Source organism: Gossypium raimondii, unplaced genomic scaffold, assembly GCF_025698545.1.
Source record: "Gossypium raimondii isolate GPD5lz unplaced genomic scaffold, ASM2569854v1 Contig00292, whole genome shotgun sequence".
Taxonomy (NCBI): domain Eukaryota; kingdom Viridiplantae; phylum Streptophyta; class Magnoliopsida; order Malvales; family Malvaceae; genus Gossypium; species Gossypium raimondii.
Genome location: NW_026291392.1, coordinates 42501 through 52018, shown reverse-complemented (window position 1 = coordinate 52018; position 9518 = coordinate 42501). Strand labels below are relative to the sequence as shown.

At 35.9% G+C, this 9518-nt stretch overlaps 3 pseudogenes; all 3 read right to left on the bottom strand.

Moving 5' to 3' along the window:
* Positions 1 to 2136: 2136 nt before the first annotated feature.
* On the bottom strand, positions 2137 to 2882 carry LOC128038529 (ATP synthase subunit a, chloroplastic-like; annotated as a pseudogene).
* Positions 2883 to 3077: 195 nt separating this feature from the next.
* On the bottom strand, positions 3078 to 3784 carry LOC128038528 (30S ribosomal protein S2, chloroplastic-like; annotated as a pseudogene).
* Positions 3785 to 8459: 4675 nt separating this feature from the next.
* LOC128038527 (DNA-directed RNA polymerase subunit beta'-like) lies at positions 8460 to 9507 on the bottom strand (annotated as a pseudogene).
* Between the last annotated feature and the right edge of the window lie 11 nt (positions 9508 to 9518).

The window sequence follows — 9518 nt, the reverse complement described above, 5'->3', positions numbered from 1 at the left end:
TACACCAAGGACTACACTTAGATTTATTGGATTTGTTGCTAAAATATCGGTATTAACCCTGAAACTCCTGGCGGATGGCCAGTGACCCAAGGAAACGAAAGAATCGGTTACATTTTTCATATGATCTCCTATTTTATTTTAGATAGACTAAAAAAAGAACTCGGTTCTTTCTTTTGTATTATATCGCTTTGACTCCTTTCCATTTATTCTATTCTATTTATATTATTCTAATTATTCTAATTCTATGTATTTCTTTTTTGTTTTAATAAATTATTAAATTTATTATAAAATTATTCATTATTATGATTATGAATTTTCATTTACCTATGTATAAACGGAGTCAAAAATAGATTCTATTTATCTAGTTAGCTAGAAATGTATTTTTTTTTTCAATTGAAAATTCTAATAATAATAATTTTATTAGAATTAGGGGCAGGTTTCATGTCAATGGCAAAATACCTCATTTGTTGCAACACTCCTTTAAACAATAAATAAGAAATAAGTAAACAAGAAATTAAGAAATAAGGGTTCTCTTGAACTAAGAAGGAAGGAAGAAAGGAGTCGGTGTGATAATTCCTCATCCTCAAATTAATCCTTCCCATGGATTATTGTCCCAACGAATAATTAATTGTAGGTGAAATCTTGATAGAATTCGAAAAGCGAGGAGTAAGTCCCAAGCCATAAAATAAGAAAAAATACAAAATTCTCATGTTTATAGGATTAAACAAAGGATTCGCAAATAAGAGTGCCAATGCTACAACCAGCCCATAAATTGTTAAAGCTTCCATAAAAGCCACTAAACTAAAGTACCTCGTATTTTTCCCTCTGCCTCGGGTTGTCTCATGATACCTTCTACAGCTTGGCCAGCAGTACCTTGACCAACTCCAGGTCCAATAGAAGCAAGCCCGACAGCCAACCCAGCAGCAATAACGGAAGCGGCAGAAATCAGTGGATTCATGATAAGTTTCGCACCAAAATAAAGAAATGGTTAATGATACAATCATCCAATGAATTTTGACTTAATTATATTATTCCATCGCTAAGATTCAACCTGCCGAAGTAACTAAGAACTCTGAATGGAAGTGAGAAGATTATTGAACCGTCAGAACTATTTCGACATCTTTTTTAGGTCCTATCCGCTGATTTTTTGAATCCGCACATACTTTGTTCTTCCCTTTCTTTTTCCAACCCATTCTTTGCTTTGAATTCTTCGTTTTGTCTTTATTTTATTTATCTCTTTATTCGTTCAATTCATAGTCAAAGACGAAACAGAGGAACTTCTATTCTTCTATTGGAATACCTATCTAAATCCACAGTAGTAGGTTGGATTAGATATATTTTGAGTTGGTATATAACTAGTCAATATCTAATATCCCATATACATGTGTTTCTTACATAACGTAAACCAACTATTCATGTCTTAGATTCAATTGATTCTAGAATTCTTCCTCAAAGGATAGACAAGAGCTGTCTTATAGCCATTAGATTCCATATACCTAATTTTACCCCCCTTTTTTTTTTCCTAATCATTTTTTTTTTATATCGTTTTTGTAATGTAAATCGTCTCTTCCTTTTATTTTTATTTAGCATTATCTCACATGGATACAATCTAAATGGACGAATTCATTAGACCAAATCATTGCATACAAATAAAACATCAATATCAGTATTTGATTGAGCTAAGTTCATGCAATTTATTTTATTATTTATGAAAAAAATTTTTGGTCAATCATTGAATTGAATGAAGAAATCGACTGAAATGGGAATCATTCTATATAAAGAACAGCTTTTAAAATCATAGACCCTAAATTGATACCATAAGAATTCCTATTCGAATTAGGACTCATAATATTGAAATTGAATAAACAATATCAAGATAAAGATAATATTGATTGAAGGTAAATATGATATAAATATAAGTAATAAAAAATGGACCAACCCAGAATTTTAGGAAAAGATCTTTCAATTAGATCTCTTCCTTTTTATTACAATTCTCTAATATCGTAATCTTTTTGTTATTACTCTAGATCGTCGTATTTGTATATTTATGGTCCCTAAGTAAGTAGATTATCTTGAGTTTACATTGATTGGACCAAGCTAAGCTAAAAAGAAAAGGGCTAGACTATTTCAAAAAAACTAGTCAATGATGACCTCCATGGATTCGCTTATATAAGCCGCAGCTAAAGTTGCAAAAATAAGAGCTTGAATCCCACTTGTAAATAATCCAAGGAACATGACAGGTATAGGGACGACTGAAGGTACTAAAGAAACAAGAACAACAACTACTAATTCATCAGCTAATATATTCTCTGAAAAGTCGAAAACTAAGTGATAAGGGTTTTGTGAAACTTAAAATGTTAATAGGTAAAAGAATTGGAGGGTTGAATGTATTTACTGAAATACCCCAACTTTTTTGAAAGACCCGCATAGAAATATGCTACTGACGTGAGTAAAGCTAAAGCAACAGTAGTATTTATATCATTCGTAGGTGCGGCTAACTCCTCCATGAGGTAATTGTATGATTTTCCAAGGTAACAGAGCACCTGACCAGTTAGAAACAAAATAAATAGAAACATAGTTCCAATAAAGGGAACCCATGGACCATATTCTTCTCCAATCTGAGTTTTGCTTACGTCTCGAATGAATTCAAGAACATATTCGAAGAAATTTTGACCGGCGGTTGGAATGGTTTGTGGATTCCGAACAGCGATAACGGCGGAACCTAATAAGATAGCAATTACAACCCAAGAAGTAATAAGTACTTGGGCATGGACTTGGAAACCTGCTATTTGCCAATAGAAATGTTGGCCTACTTCCACACCAGAGATATCGTATAACCTGTTTAGTGCGTTTGATATACCATTCATATTGCCCTCTGACAGAAATAGAACTTTACTTAAAAAATAAAAAGGAATTATTTTGATTCAATCTTCTTGCCTACTCAAATTCTATATTTTGACTACCGACGAAACGAATCACACAATATTCACAGTTTTTTATCTCTTTGTGCGATTCAGGATATAGTAACCGATTCCATAGATCTATGTAGTTCCAAAAATAATTTATTTATCTTATTATTAATCAAGGATTTCGTATATAGCTAGAACAACCTCACAAATTGCGACTACTAATTTGTTAAGAATTAATCGAATTGAAGCTATAGCGTCATCATTTGCTGGAATCGAAATATCTGCGAGATCGGGATCGCTATTTGTATCGATTAAACAAATTGTTGGAATTCAAAGTGATACATTCTCGCAGAGCCGTATATTCTTCTTGCTGATCAACGATGATTACAATATCAGGCAATCTCGTCATATATTTAATCCCGCCCAGATATGTTTGCAAGCGAGATAATTGTCTCTTCAACATAGCTGCATCTTTTCGGAAGACGGTTGAGTCCCCTGTCTTTTGTTCTGTTCTCAAGTCCCTGAACTTATGAAGCCTCGTTTCTGTAGGGCCAATTTGTTAACATACCACCTGAGCCATTTTTATTAACATAATGACACTGAGCCCTTATTGCAGCTGCCCACCGAATCAGCGGCTTTATTTTTGGTACCAACAATTAAGAATTGTTTTCCTTACTTGCTGCATCAAAACTAAATCACAAGCTTCTGATAAAAACGAGCGGTTCTAGTCAGATTTGTAATATGAATACTTTACGTTTTGCAGAGATATATGCCATTCTAGGATTCCATTTCCTAGTACCATGACCAAAATGAACTCCTGCTTCCAACATCTCTTCCAAATTTATGTTCCAATATCTTCTTGCCATTTCTGTTTGCACTTCTTTTCTCTTTTAAGAAAAAAAGAGAGACACCCTGAAATAAATAATAGTTCCAATGGAACCTTCTTCTTCTACTGGGATTGGTCGTTTATCCACGAGCCAAGCCATTACTTTCTATTCGTTATTCTTTATTACTATTAACAAATTAACAACTCAAATGACCACAACAAATTATCTTAAGAATCATTAAATTCTATACCTATAAAAGAGCGGCCTGATGTATCATGTAAATTGTTTGAAATGCAAGAGTAATTTCTGGAAGAAAAATCTCTTTTTTTTTTGTTTCCAAAAGAATGTTGTTATGTTGCCGTGACCGGTGCACTAATCCTTTGAATCCGGTACCGGCGGGTATCATACCCCAAGCACAACGTTTTCTTTCAGGCCTTTCAACCAATCGATACGACCCCGGAGAGCAGCTTTGCTAAAACTCGAGCAGTTTCTTGAAAACTTGCTTCAGATATAAAACTTTGAGTGTTCAGAGATGCTCTCGTTATTCCTAATAAAACAGCTCGATAACAAATCGCTTCTTCTAAAGCACGCCCTGTTCGTTCCGCTCGCAATAATCCAATCAGTTCCTGTAAAAAACATTAGACATTCCATCTTCTGAAACCAATACTTTTGATGTTATTTGACGTACAATAATTTCTATATGCCTATTATGGATCAACCCCTGAGATCGATAAACCTTTGGATCTTATTAACCAAAGAGAGACGACTTTGCACTATAGTTAGCTCAGCACCAATCACGAATCCTCAAGGAATTCCAAGAATTCTTGTTATACATTCGTTCCAACCCTCAATTCTCTTTTCTAGGTTCATCGATATTGAATCAATCGAACGCACTTCTAACACTTGTTCCACTTTTGGAAGACCCTGCGTTATATCACCAGATCTCGATTTTTCATATATAAATGTAACTAACGTATCTCCTTCGTAAAGGATTTCTCCATAATGCCCATGGACAGTTGCTCCCGGAGTCGCCAAATAAGGCTTAGCCGATCTTATTACTATAGAATCAGCTTGAACAATAAAACTTGACCTGATTTTAGGCGTGGTCCGCTTTTGGCTATACATACATTTTCACAAATAAACTGCCCAAGACTAATTATTGTGGACGTTTCTTCACAATAATTATGATGATAATGATGATGGGGAAAATACCAATTCAAATTGACTGCATTCAAAAAGATGTTACGGCATGGATCGAAATTATAAATTCTCCATTTTCAGCTATTAAATAATAGTTAAGTACTTGAAAAGCCTGTTTTAAATTGTCAAGCTCCAAATATTTCGCTACCGAGGTCTGATTATGAGTTAAAGGTAAAATGATGAATAAAAATTCGCAATTTTGGGGCTGTTCCTAAAGGACCCAATAAATTTTAATTGAATTAGAGGATCTTTTAATTGATTGTTTTATCACATTGTGATATTTACATCGTTGAATGGGCCCATGCGAAAACAATTAGATGATGACAAAATTATCAAAGATTGGGATTCCTTATTTCTGTTCAAGAGCGTATGAATAGTTCCGTGATTTTGGCTAAACGATTGTTGAATCCTTGCGTTGAACAAATGGAATAAAACGATTTATTGGTATGATCTGACCTATCAGAAATCAATTCTAAACCTGACGGATCATTTCTTTTCTGATATGGGAAAATATGAGATTTCACTAAGTCGACTTAGGAAATCTCGAATCAGACCATTTGTCCTTACTTCAACAAAGGAAGCACAGACCTCTTCGGCGAAAGAACTTTTGTTGTCTTGGTCCCAACTCAACACTAAACAAGTCCGAACTAGTTGAATACTTGTGTCAGAAATTCTCCGAGTCGGTTTGCCATTTCCATAAAGGATATAATTGACAGCCTGAAGTTGCATATTATCTTTTTCCCGAAATGGATCCTGGGGGAAGAGTGTTGCTAAATTTAGACCGTCCGGTATTTCATATGGGGTTACAGGTCGAACCAAAACAAAATACTTTTTCTTGGTAGGTGTGATCCGTTGGACATAGATCCAATTTTTCAATTTTTTTGATTCCTTAGAGTTTGTTTTGCCTGTTCCTGGTGGTATCAAGATGCCACTGTGTCGAGATATCTTATCTCTTTCTCCGGGAAATAGATATTACCCGAAAAAATTTTCAGTTCAATCTTTTTTTTCTTTCCACTCGGACCAATCCGCCCACTTGGCTTTTGTATTTAAAGTGATTTGGGTATCCACTCCAATGATACTATTGTTCCGTACCATTATGGAAGAAGATTCGATAAAATATGCACCCTCGGGAATGAAAAAATCGATCTACTTTCATTTGGTATTTTGGCTTAACCTTTTTGACTCCTCGATACTCAATCACATCCTCCCTTTTGACGATTGAATGCGCCCCTAGAGTCCCATATTTAGTAATTCCTGAACTCTTTCTTCTGTATCGAGGATCGTCAAAAAAAGCAAGAATACTTTTTCTACGGAAAATACCATTTATGGGTATTTTGATCGAGATACCGGAATGGGAATGCAGCATTAGTTCTTTCTCTTGGTCTTGAATCAATTGAAATGGAATAATAAATCTATTTCTTCGTCTTTGCTAATAAATCAGCATTCTCGTGGAGAATAGTAGAATATATGAAATCACAATGCCCAGTACCTATTATCTGATTCAATTCTGAATAATCGTAAATCCTATCTTCTTTTTATCCGAAAAATCTGAACTAAATAAGTTGTGTCTCACTTGATCATTATTCACTGAGAATCTAGAAATATATCTTCGTTCGGCAGAAAGATAATGAATGTTTATTTGATCTTGATCTTTGTGGAGCGAAAAGGAACTACACTTGAATTTGTATGAACCCTGATAATATCCACAAATGGCTTGTTTTTGGTAAGAGATGGACATTACTATATGTAAATTCAAGAATGGTACACATCGGTACTCCAGTGCATTTCCTCTGAGTCAGAATAAATATGTTTTCGAACCTCTCTTTCAAATTTAAAGTGTATGTTCCCGCGAATCTCAGCAATCACTTGTTCTGATTCTACATATTGATCGTTTTGAACTAAAAGAAAACTTTTTGGTGGAATAGTCACCTTATGTATAATATCTTCGCCTCAATAATTACATACAAGTCCAGATAACATAAAAAGCAGGATGCCCGTGACGTGTGCGTGTAGGATGAACCAAATCTCATTGAATTTGATTTTTCCATTAAAAGGGCTCGTACATGTTCTGCAGTACCCCCCTGTAAATACTCCGCCGGTATGAAAAGTTCTTAATGTTAGTTGCGTTCCTGGTTCTCCAAATGGATTGCCCCGCAATAATACCTACAGCTTCTCCCAATTCAACCAGGTCACCATGAGTGGGCCCGACCATAACATAATCGACAAATCCAAGATGTACTTACAAGTAAAGGAGTTCGAATAGATATTGGTTGTGTTCGAAAGGCTCTGAATCGATCGATGTTTCCAAGCCCAATATCTTGATTTCGAATGGCAATGCACCGCGGACCCATATATATCGTCCGCTAATACACGACCAATTAATGTTTGATAAAATTTTTCTGGAAGCGTCCCTTTGAGGACTCACAGAAATCCTCGGTGGTGCCACAATCTGTTCTACGTACAACAATGTGTTGAACTACTTCAACAAGTCTGCGCGTAAGATATCCAGCATCTGATGTTCGTACGGCGGTATCCACAACCCTTTCGGGCTCCGTAGCAAGAAATGATATATTCTGTTAAAGACAGTCCTTCGCGTAAATTGCTTTGAATGGGTAAATCGATCATTTGTCCTTGGGGATCCGACATTAATCCTTCCTCATACCTACTAATTGGTGCACTTGAGATGCATTTCCTAGCTCCTGAAAAAAGACATTATATGGACTGGGTTAAACGGGTCAGTCATCCTAAAATTAGGATTCATTTCTTTGTCGCAAATATTCACTTGTAGCATACCATATCTCAATTGATTGGCGTAATTTTTCTACCGCGTGTACATTCCCCAAAATGATGGTGTTTTTCCAAAATCAAACTTTGTTGTTCAGCATCTTGACTAGCCATCCCTTAGAAGGTATCGTTAAAAGATCATCAATTCTTAATGAAATGGATGTAGCAGTGGCTTGCTGGAAACCCAGAGCTTTACTTGATCCAGGATGTGTGATGTATATGCCATTCCGAAGTGATCTATTAATCTGCTAATAAGCCGTTTAATGGCAGTTCCATCTATCACTTTATTGTGAAATACCAGATTGGCCTGTTCTGCCATAAATACCCCTTTATTCCGCTGAGTGGACTTCGCCAATGGGTTTGAGTCAATGATTGGAAAACTTCTTTCTCGATCTTGATTGTGTAGAAAGTCGGTCAGAAACTGGGGTCCTAGTTGAACCGGAGAGACCTGAATTCATATTGGTGTCATAGAATTTTTAGTTTAGATACCATATGATTGGGTATCATATGAGTAGGCCCGAAAACCCTTTGTATAGCTTCTTCGATTTCTTGGTAAAGAGAAATATGACCAACAGTGGTCTGAATGTATATACAAAGAATTTTTTTTTTAAATTCTTACTATTAGATAATGTCCATAAATCTCATGATAGGTACCCAAAGATTCATAGTGAACTTCGATGGAGCTTCTCTGAAGCAATAACGCATTGCTCTAGTCGCCACCGGAGCCACAAAGGACTATCTAAATTGATTCTTTTCGCCTATAAGCTCCAATCGCATCATAGGAATTACAAAAAAGGCTCCCTTGTAGACTTATAGTTATTATCGTCAATTTTTCATTTTGATAGCTTTTTCGATTCCATGGATTATACCTATTCGCACAAATACCTGACGATTCCCACTCGTTAATACATAGAGCCCAATAAGCATATCTTGAGTCGGTACGGAAATGGGATCCCAATAGCTGGAGACAAGAGATTCATATGAGAAAACATATAGTAAACGAGCCTTCCGCTTGCGCTCTCTAAAGATAAAGGCATGAACTGCCATTTGATCCCCATCAAAGTCTGCATTGAATCCCTTACAAACTAATGGATGTAAACAAATAGCGCGTCCTTCCACCAAAATAGGTTGGAATGCCTGTATACCTAATCTATGCAGAGTAGGCGCCTATTCAGCAATACAGGATGTCCCTACATAACTTCTTGCAGTATTTCCCATACAATCGGCCCTTTTCCTGAATTTTACTCTTAGCAACTCCTATGTTCGAGCAAGATGTTGTCTAATTAGACCGCGAATTACAAATGTCTGGAAAAGCTCTATTGCTATTTCTCGAGGCAATCCACAGCGATGTAATGAAAAGTGAGGGGCCAACAACAATGACAGAACGTCCTGAATAATCGACTCTGTTTGCCAAGCAAAGTCTCGCGAAATCTTCCCTCTTGCCTTCAATTACATCTGAAAACGACTTGTAAACCTTTATTATGACCGTCCCTCATTGGTTGTCCGCGGATTCCATTATCAAGAAGTGTATCCACGGCTTCTTGTACTAATTTTTCCTGGACACATTACTAATTCTTCTGGCGTAGATCTACTTGTTGTTAATAGATCGGTAAGAGTATTATTTCGATAGATAACTCTTCTATAGAGTTCATTAATATCCGAACTCATTAGTTTACCCCATCTATCTGAATGATCGGTCTCAACTCGGGAGGAAGAACTGGTAATAGACATAAAACCATCCATTCTGGTTCTATATTTGTTCGAATAAAATGCTTAGCCAATTCCATGCGTCTAACCA